The sequence below is a fragment of the Varroa destructor genome, unplaced genomic scaffold (genome assembly GCF_002443255.2).
Source record: "Varroa destructor unplaced genomic scaffold, Vdes_3.0 BEIS01000007.1, whole genome shotgun sequence".
Classification (NCBI taxonomy): domain Eukaryota; kingdom Metazoa; phylum Arthropoda; class Arachnida; order Mesostigmata; family Varroidae; genus Varroa; species Varroa destructor.
Genome location: NW_019211460.1, coordinates 10,003,868 through 10,013,156, shown reverse-complemented (window position 1 = coordinate 10,013,156; position 9,289 = coordinate 10,003,868). Strand labels below are relative to the sequence as shown.

Genomic DNA, 9,289 nt, shown 5'->3' with positions numbered 1-9,289 from the left:
CGCGCGCTTTATTTATCCTGGTGAAGTGCAAGTCCACCAATAGGACGAACGTTGGGTAGTCCTAACGTGTGTCATCAAAATCGAGACGTGATGCTCACCCGATGAGAGGCACTATCTGTCTTGCTTGTTAAATGTTACCTAGATACAATCCTGATTCCAGAGCTATCGCCACAAACGTATAACAGCAAATAGCGTACTCTAGATGCAGAAAATATGTCTAGTAAACTTAATTATCAAGTACTCGTAAAGTGTAACGGTAGTTATTATTAATTAGCCATAAAGTGGATCCCATTATAGGTACATATCCAATATGTACCTATAGTGGGGCACTTTATTGACCACCGTTTCAGTTTCACATGTAAGTGCTCGAAATAGAAAATTCACATTCTATTAAAAATGTCTACTAATAGCCGACTATACCGTTTCATTACTTGAGTTTATGACCTTGTCATTGGTTACTGCTTTAAGCCTATCGCTACTTTAGTGAAGTTTGTTATCCTAAAAGTTGAACTAAGCGCTATCCCAACTTAATAGAGAAGCACTAAGCTAATTTACTTATCGTAATATATGCTTATGCTGCTTGTTTCTTTATCCTTCCGTCCTTACTACAGACAAGCAAGGGTCAAGGAAATATTTTAAGGTGACTATTCGAACTCACGAAAATGCTATGGAGAGTAGGACATCCCAGAAAATCTATCGAAAAGTGGCATTAAATCTCAATATTAAAAAAAGAAAACTAAATTTTAATAATAATAATAGCGTTATTGATAAGGTTTGCCTGCATAGTCCGTCACTGTTCCAATAATAAACACAAGTTTGAGTAAAACAAACACGAGTGAAGAAGATCATTGCCACTATTTAACTCGAAGAAAAATCATCAAATTCATTATATCATAACTGATTCTAAAATATTGACCTAAAAAGATATAATAATTATAGTTAGAAATGTTGCCTTACGTTGTTTGCCAAACTGTGTGTTTATCAATATTTCTTGTTAGGTCAACATCCGATTTTTGTTTTTTTCCTTCTTTGTTATTGTCAAAGTGCTCGTCATCCTATTAATAGTCGTGTGTAGAGTAGCAATTTTTTTTCGGAGCAGTTCTCTCGGGGGCTGGAATACCAATACGTCGACAGAAAATAGTCTGCCTTACGAAGCGTAGGCAATAGTTAATACTCAGCCAAATGTATCACTCTACGGACAAGTGACCGTTTGTCGTTGTTGGCTCAGAGTACTTAATTTAAATTTAAGCAATCTATTCTCATTATATACGTCAGCTAAATGGGCTCGAATGAGGCTTGGGGCATTCTTCGATACCTCCCTATTTTTTTTTTAGCTGACTTTCTAAATCCGTCTCGCCAGAATTTTTAGGTTTATTGTTGAGGAACTTGTCCAGTCAGCTTTTAACATTTTTCATTGTTAGATCTACTATTCAGAGTTTTATTCAGAAGTGATTGGAGAGGGAAGATAATCTCCCCAGGGGCTGTATATGGAGTACGTGATAAGTCTAAAAGAAGCTCCCGCTTGACTTTTTGCAGTGCAGGTTTAACTTTTTTTTTAAATACAGTCTGACACTGTAGTTAAGAAGGACTTGCCTATCAGATATTTTTCGCTCGGTTCAACCGGGCCATATGCTGATCATCGTTATTAGTTGTTTTGTTGAAATACGAAAGGCTTATAAGACAAAAACACGTTATGGCCTAGGTGTGGATCCGGGCACCGTTTCAGCCAATCGTCTGATGAGACGTAAAGCTCAAAACTAAAGGTTACACTGCATTGAGACAGTGGAAACCCGTTTCTGCTTTCAATGCAATTATTTCGGGTTGATATTTTTAATGCACCCGAGTCTTACAAGAGAAAGCTCTTGTGACAGTTGAGATGACGGGCTAATTTACCAATATGAGGAAAAAATTGCAATCGGCAGCTGTCGAATTCAGATCTGATAGCACCTACTAAAAGTAAGAACTTTAATAGTAGTATAGAGAAACCGAATGGAAAATTAGCAATCCAACATCTCGTCAATAGATCATCGACGCGTTGGATCACAATGCAAAACGCAAAGGAACATTGTCGCTAGATGACAAAAAAAATCTACGCTTAGAGATATGTATGCTTCTGTAGTTTATTAGGAGACTATGCGGTAAATAAATGTCCTAAATGCATAGACGGACGCTTAATAATGCACGCAAGCCTAGTAGATAACTCAAATTTTTTTACGTACGACTAATAGGTCGACGACCTTGTGTGTAGGAGACGACCAGTGGTATGGCAAGTTAAACATTAAAAATTATCCTAATGATAAGTTAAATATAGGAAGTTCTAGCTAAATCTCTGAAGCTGAAGCCCATTGGACACACGGCTAATTTCCCAACAGATGGACCTTCAACCAAACTAAAAAAATAACATTCATCGATCATTCGATTCTCTCACGTAAATTCTACCACTCCCATGCGTTAAACTTTTTTTTCAAATAATGCAAACTTCTGTCGACGGACGAAAGACCCATTGAAGATCAATTCGGCCAAGATCGATTCGTGCTAGCCCGTATCGAAGCAGACGAAGGACGATCGTTCGGTAATATGTATCCTTCAGACAGAGTATTTGAATAATCCTCTAATGTCGATAAACAATGACAGCGCACAGAGGGAGGTTCTGAACGTTTTTACATAACTCCGCCATGTACCGCGCTGGAGGATAAGTTGCTCATTTCACCGGCTATATTCAGCCTGTCGAAAAGGAATATAGGACATAGGTTCTTCATAAATCTAATAAAACAGAAAGATAGAATTATCATCCAAGGATAAGTTGTCTAGTCTAAAAGTAACCTTGTGTTTTAGGAAGAACCGTAGTGGCGTACGTTAGTCCTTTAGTCCAAATTAAATCTATTACATAAAGCATTTGTAAGGTTTATATTTCCCAGAAGATCTATCAGGTTCAATACGAAAATGTTGCTCTACCCATTTAGATTTTAATCTAATTTGTGGCCCGTTCCTCCACTGTCCCGAGCTAAAGTACCATCTCGAGAATAAAAGTAAGCCGTGCAGAGCACACAGAATTTATTCAAAATATCAATGATATGTTTTAGCATTCGTAATAGCATTGGGCGTAATGTCAACAGACGACGTTAAAAGACAAGTCTTCATTGTTTGATAAAAATTTTCCATCCAGGATAACTCATTTAAAAAAAAAATGGAAACTAAACCTTGTTCAACTGGAAAAATTTACGAAAGGATTCGCAAACAAAAACGACACTTATGACATTGACAAATTTAAGGGTATCATGTAGAACGCTAGAAGTTTTTCACAGGAAAAGCGATTTCCACTTTGTGGCCAAAAAAGGAATTTATTGAAGGCTCCTGCATAAATCTTTGACTCTACTGCTGTATGACATCTATAACTATATGTAAGCGAGATTCTTACCGCAAAAAAAGTTGGCAACATAAAATCGATTGAAACCAATCTTTGGAAGATGAACCTTTCAACGATTCGATAATGATACAATTCATCTTTTAGGAGATGTATCGTTACAAATAGTTCGAAGCTTTCAGGCACGAATGTCCGTTTTTTGCTGGCCTAATGGTATAGCGTTGTGTCACGCACCTTTGCTGCACAGATTCCGACTTTATTATGACTAAAGCGCGTATAACTTAATGGAAAGGGGATTGGTTATTCGATACACAAACTTCACTTGCTCGTAGCGGTGAGGGAATATCGGGAGCATCGAGAATCCAAGCTGGGCTGATTAAAAGAGTTTCAATCGTAGAGCTCAACTTAAAGATCGAAAGTGAAGCGAAAGCACTCGTTATAAACCTCGGATCATTCTTAATAACTGCTGATTAAATTTCAACTGCTGCTGGGTTGTTCGGGATTTCTGAATTAGCTAGACTCGTTCGCACGTCCACATTTATGCAAAGAATATTGCCAAGTTATTGCAGAGCAAATGTTGATATAAGCAGACGTTCGGCCAACAAAAGGCTCAGGCAGCGCTAAGGAAATTCATCTAGTAAGAGCATTTTAAATTTACGGTTTAAAAATATATCTGAAACACAGTGATTGGTCCGCACATAAACCACTTACAATTGATGACATTCGAAACATCAAAACTAGAAAAATGGGAAATACTTTGTACGGCAAAGAAGGAAGAATTACTAATTTTATTAGTTAAAAATTTTGCTTTGGTGATTTTGATCGACGCTCGTAAATGTTTCCATGCAGATGCTGTTGCGTCGATGGAAATTTCTAATTATAAACGGCCGAAAAATAACTAAAAAGTGGCTAAAATTTATGAGACATATGCGGAATTTACAACAGCTTTAGCTAAGTTTCAAAATTGAACAAAGCTTTTCATTCGCTCATACCAGGACAAACTTCGCTGGACTAACTTACTTCAAAAATGAAAATAACAGTAATAGCTGCATTTTTCTCTCTCTCTCTCTCTCTCTCTCTCTGACTGTATATATATTCATCTGTGCTTTCTTTCGAGAGAGTGGACTTCGGGTTAGTTCTAAAGCTCCTAGCTTACAAATTCGTGCTCGTATTAACCAGACTCCTTAACAGGTTTCCCTTAATATTTTAAATATGTTTTGATAATGTCACGATATTTAAAGGGGTTTCGAGAGAAGTAAAATTAATTTTTCGGCATAAGAACAAAGAAACACAGAATGAGTCGGACAAAAAAGGGATCAGTTGGTAGTCCATCACCGAAAATGCATTTTTTCTTAATCGATGAGAGACGTAGTGAGAAAAAACTACATACAGTATTAAGTATTGTCGTACCATCGTTCAGTGGGTTGCCAACTATCTTTACCTAATGGATAGTGGAAGATCCCTGTCGGCAGTCACTGAATTTGTCCAGTTGATGTTTTGTTTGGCGATTGTTGCAAGATAGTCCTACCAGCAACAGAGAAAGGTCCGTTTGCTGCTAAAACAGTTACTGTTTTTTTCCAAACTTTAGACATTTCAGCAATCAACATTTAATTCGTTCCGGAAGCTTTTCAAGCATAAAGGCATCAAGCATTTGCGCTCTACGCTCATTGCATCTCTAGTCCTCTAGTCTCTAGTCTAGAAGTCCGTGGCAAATCGGAAACGTGTGCAGGATCTTCCAGAATAGTAGCGCCTCACGGTCTTTGTGGCGTTATATGAAGTTCTGGATTTTTTTCGCAGGAGAGAGGATTCTGCATTAACGAGTCCAATATTAAGACGTCCAGTTCGGGTATTGGTTGGGAATTTAGATAATGTCAATTTATTAATCGAAAAAGGTCTAATAAGTTTACTTCTAATCTAGACAAATACGGACCATACGGAAGGGTGTGGTAAATTAATACGGCAATTATAGTCTTCAATGCTCTACCCGGATGTCCGTATCATGCTTAGAAAGTTATTTTAAAATACATGAAAGAAACAACAAGGAAGCAATACCACCGTATTTTTCGAGTTTCGTGGTCGGCATCGCCGCTAGACATTTCGTCATACCGTTGACTTCCAGCACAAAACACGTGTCTGTGTTTGAATCTAGACCACAGCGTGTATCCAGGATTAGCACGTAGATACGTTACTTCCTAATCTAACGCGGCACTAATCCAGCATTTAGCTGGACGACAAAATTATGAAATTTTGTTTGTTACTGTATAGATTAATATAAAAGCAGAGCTAGCTGATGTAAGTAACTTTGACGTTTATTACTCACTTGATTAGTTATAAGTTGTGATTTCGAACTTGTTCTGGGATGTAGTACAGCTTTGAAATTAACTTTATTATGCTCCTTCAAAACATTACGTAGCAGACAAATCAAATTATTCTAACCATGATATGTTTGCAGTTACAGCTTCCGGCAAAAAAAAATGTTAATCCGCTTCATAAGTTCAAAGCAGGACATTTAATTAGCTATCGATTACATAGAGTACTTCAGAACTTCAGGAGTATCTACGACAAATTAGATAGTAGATTGAAACGAAACTTTGATGGTGACGGTTTATCCTTTTGCTGGAACGTGTCATTTAGTCTTTGCATATGGATTGTGTGCATCTAGCCGCCGTCCACATGTCAGTAGGCCAGCCCGATGTTTCACTACGTCGACGCTGAACGGCACGGAAATTATATTTCGGCAAATCGTTCGGAAAGACCATTTATAGATTATAGCCTGATCAGTTACCGAATGCCTTTTCAGTCGTTTAAATACTCGTAGCATGCAATACAAATGAGTAGATACAGGTCCCTATAAATAGCAAATAATGCTCGTATATTTCCTATGAGTTAATCGTTATAGATCCGATATTCAGATACTATAGGGAGAGTACATATGTGGGTTCCAGCTGGCGTCTCCGACCTATCACAAGAGCGAACTCGTTGTATGCGGGTATTTCGAAAAGAGAAGCTGCCGTTCTTAGCCTTCACTTTCTGATAATCAAAAGAATATTCTCGACTTTTAGGAAAGTTACTTTAAAGCTCATTAATCAGTTGGTGCAGCCGAGACCGGTTAGTCCAATATTGAGAAAGGCCGATCGTATCGGTTCGCTAAAAGTCGATGACACTATCGGCTGACTCAACCTTCGGCGTTTTTTTTTTTGCCCTCCGCCTGATTCAAGCCGTGCTATACACTCGGAAATTTCTGACTAGCCTATATGGGATACGTAAGCTATACGTTTGAATAAGATTCTCGCTAATGCGGAGTAATGTAATCCACCAGAGCAACTTTTGTGCGAACGAAAGACGCAATTAGAATGCGATCTAAATTGCTGGCAATATTGCAGATAATGGAACGTCTATATTTACAGTTTTGTGCCTAAATCGTATTTTTTTTCAGGCCGACATCTTACGATCATCTACGCATCTATATATTTAACAAGTAACGCAAAATGATCTCGCTGGACAACTACATTTATCCATATGGGGTTAGTTTACCACACAGGTTGGGGAGTAAAGGTTAATCGGCATCAACATGTGTAACACTGAAACAATTATATCAAGCTTTTTGCATAGAAAATATATAGTTCCGGAAGCCATAATATACAGCGCTGTAGTGAAAAAGGGATAAAAAAAAGCCAATTTTATTTTCTATAAAAGTAGTTCAATAGGCAGAACATTTTTTCTTTGCGCATTTTACATACTTTTAATACTCAGGTAGTTAGTAGAATAAGAGGGCTGTATCTTGTGTTCAAATAGGCTATTGTGGTAGACGTTTTAGAGTCAATGCTATCTAGAGAAGCTCTATTCTGTTCAAAGGATTTTTTTTTGTAAAGATTGAAACTTTATTGTTGCACTACTTCTACAGTGGACAATATAGATGGAACCAGTTTGGATTATATTATGGGCAAAGATGTATGCTGATCAAATGTAACTGTACGATAGGCTGATATTGGCTACTTCATTAGTTTGAAAAATTCCCTAAGGTCGAAACCTAGACCTGACGATTGTAGGTCTAACGTTCCACATAGCCAGCCAGCCAGCCAGCTCACACCCGAATAGATACAACGCAGCCTTTAACACCCGCTTTGTGCCATTGTTTTTCTACCCTTCCGATGAAGAAATCCGGCTTGTTCTCTCTGTTGTTGAACGTCAGCCTACGAAATTTTCGAGTAAATAGAACAATTCATGTTGACTCGTTGGCAGACGTTTTGGATGCCATTTCATTTAAACGTATATTCCAGTTCCCTAGTCGAGTGGCCTAAAACTTAGTATATCAGAATGCGTCCCATTTGGTGTTTTAAGGGCTGCAAAAGAGACAAGTGGATGACAGTGGACCCGTATATAATGGTTTAATAGCCTATATTCGTACGATAGTCTACTATTCATAGTAGTAACATCGACGCTGTGCAACAGTTGGCTATTAACCTAGAGTTCACTATATCGTACCTGATAATATCAATCAATTTTTCTAGAAACTACGTAGTGAAAGTTCGGTTCTGCGTTCCTCTTATAGCGCACTACATACGAACGCTTTTGCTGTTTTTTTTTTTTTTAAAATAAACCCATGGCTATTAGTACACATGCAAATAGTTACGGTAGTTAATATCATTCTCCTGGTAGCTGCTTAGGACGGCTGGCCCAACAGCAGCAGAAGCGGCTAACAAAATCACATACAATTGTACGATAAGAAATGAAACGATAGTAAAAAAAATCGATAAAGCTAACAGTCAATATCTTGGAAAAATGATAAATGTCACTTTATTTGTCTAACTAGGGCCATGGGAGATTGAGGTTTAATTGAAAGGGAACATGTGTACAAAATTAGCGGCCGATAACATCAAGAAAATATAATATATTATTGTGCTAAAGCCGCTGCCTTCGTTAAAAGTGCATGTAGAAAATTTCCTGTTTTCCCGTGTGCTAAAATTAGTAGCAATAAATTTTTTATCCATACGGCACCAGTAAGATGTCTGCAATCAACAACGTGATAATAAATAAATAAATGCCAAAATTTTCCAGATTACTAACTAAACGCACCTGACAATTACTTAACAATTAGGTAAAGGGGTATTTGAAAATTTCGCATCATACTGTGGCCAGACCGTGAATCGAGCATCAGGCAGACGTTCCATGTTTATGAAGTTGTCCGAACACATACAAACTTTGCCCCTTATTACTGTGTGGCAGTTTTTCCGAAGCCAGTCGGCAGGTAGATCTACCAACAATCCAGGACATAGACGACGAATAACAAAGCAATGCGTAGGACCAACAAGATTCATGCAACTTGTATGATATTGATACAGCCCCGCGCGGGACTGCCCAGTCGGCGTCTGCATCCAGCGTTGCCACTTTAGACTTCCGTCATTTCCAGCTGAAATTGAAAACAGCAGTAATAATAATAGTAATGGTCTGTTCGGAAATGTTATATAAAGGAATTTATCCCCAGGTTACTTCAAACGAAACATCGGTGAAATATTCACGTTCAACCGTGAAGGCCAATCGATCCATCAGAGAATTCCGTCGATGAAGTGTAAAACATTGAAAAGTACGACTAAATGGAAAAGAAAAAAAAAAACAACCTTTGATCGGAATCAAACATTCGTTGCTATTTAGTAATACATCATTACACTTAGTCAAACTTTATTCGTTTAACATCGCTGGTAGTGGTCTAATTTATTATTTAATATCTATTTGTAAGTTATTATTAAGATATACGCGTTAATATTAAAGCAAGTATAAGGAATGATTTAAAACACGCTTTGCGTATAAATCTTGTTACGTTTATAAAATTACTCCCCGTGAATTTTTGGGCTTTCTTTTTTGTTTTGATCAGTTTGAACAGTTTTGTCGTTCGAAGCTCAACGGTAAATATAATTGAGAACTGGA

General features: G+C 37.6%; 1 long non-coding RNA gene across 1 annotated transcript in view; it reads right to left on the bottom strand.

Annotated features, from left to right (window-relative positions):
• Positions 1-5,413: 5,413 nt before the first annotated feature.
• LOC147754289 (uncharacterized) overlaps positions 5,414-9,289 on the bottom strand; it is a 119,243-nt gene continuing 115,367 nt past the window's right edge. Inside the window, exon 10 of the long non-coding RNA XR_015316795.1 lies at positions 5,414-8,774. This is a non-coding gene — a long non-coding RNA (uncharacterized LOC147754289). The remainder of the gene's footprint in view (positions 8,775-9,289) is intronic.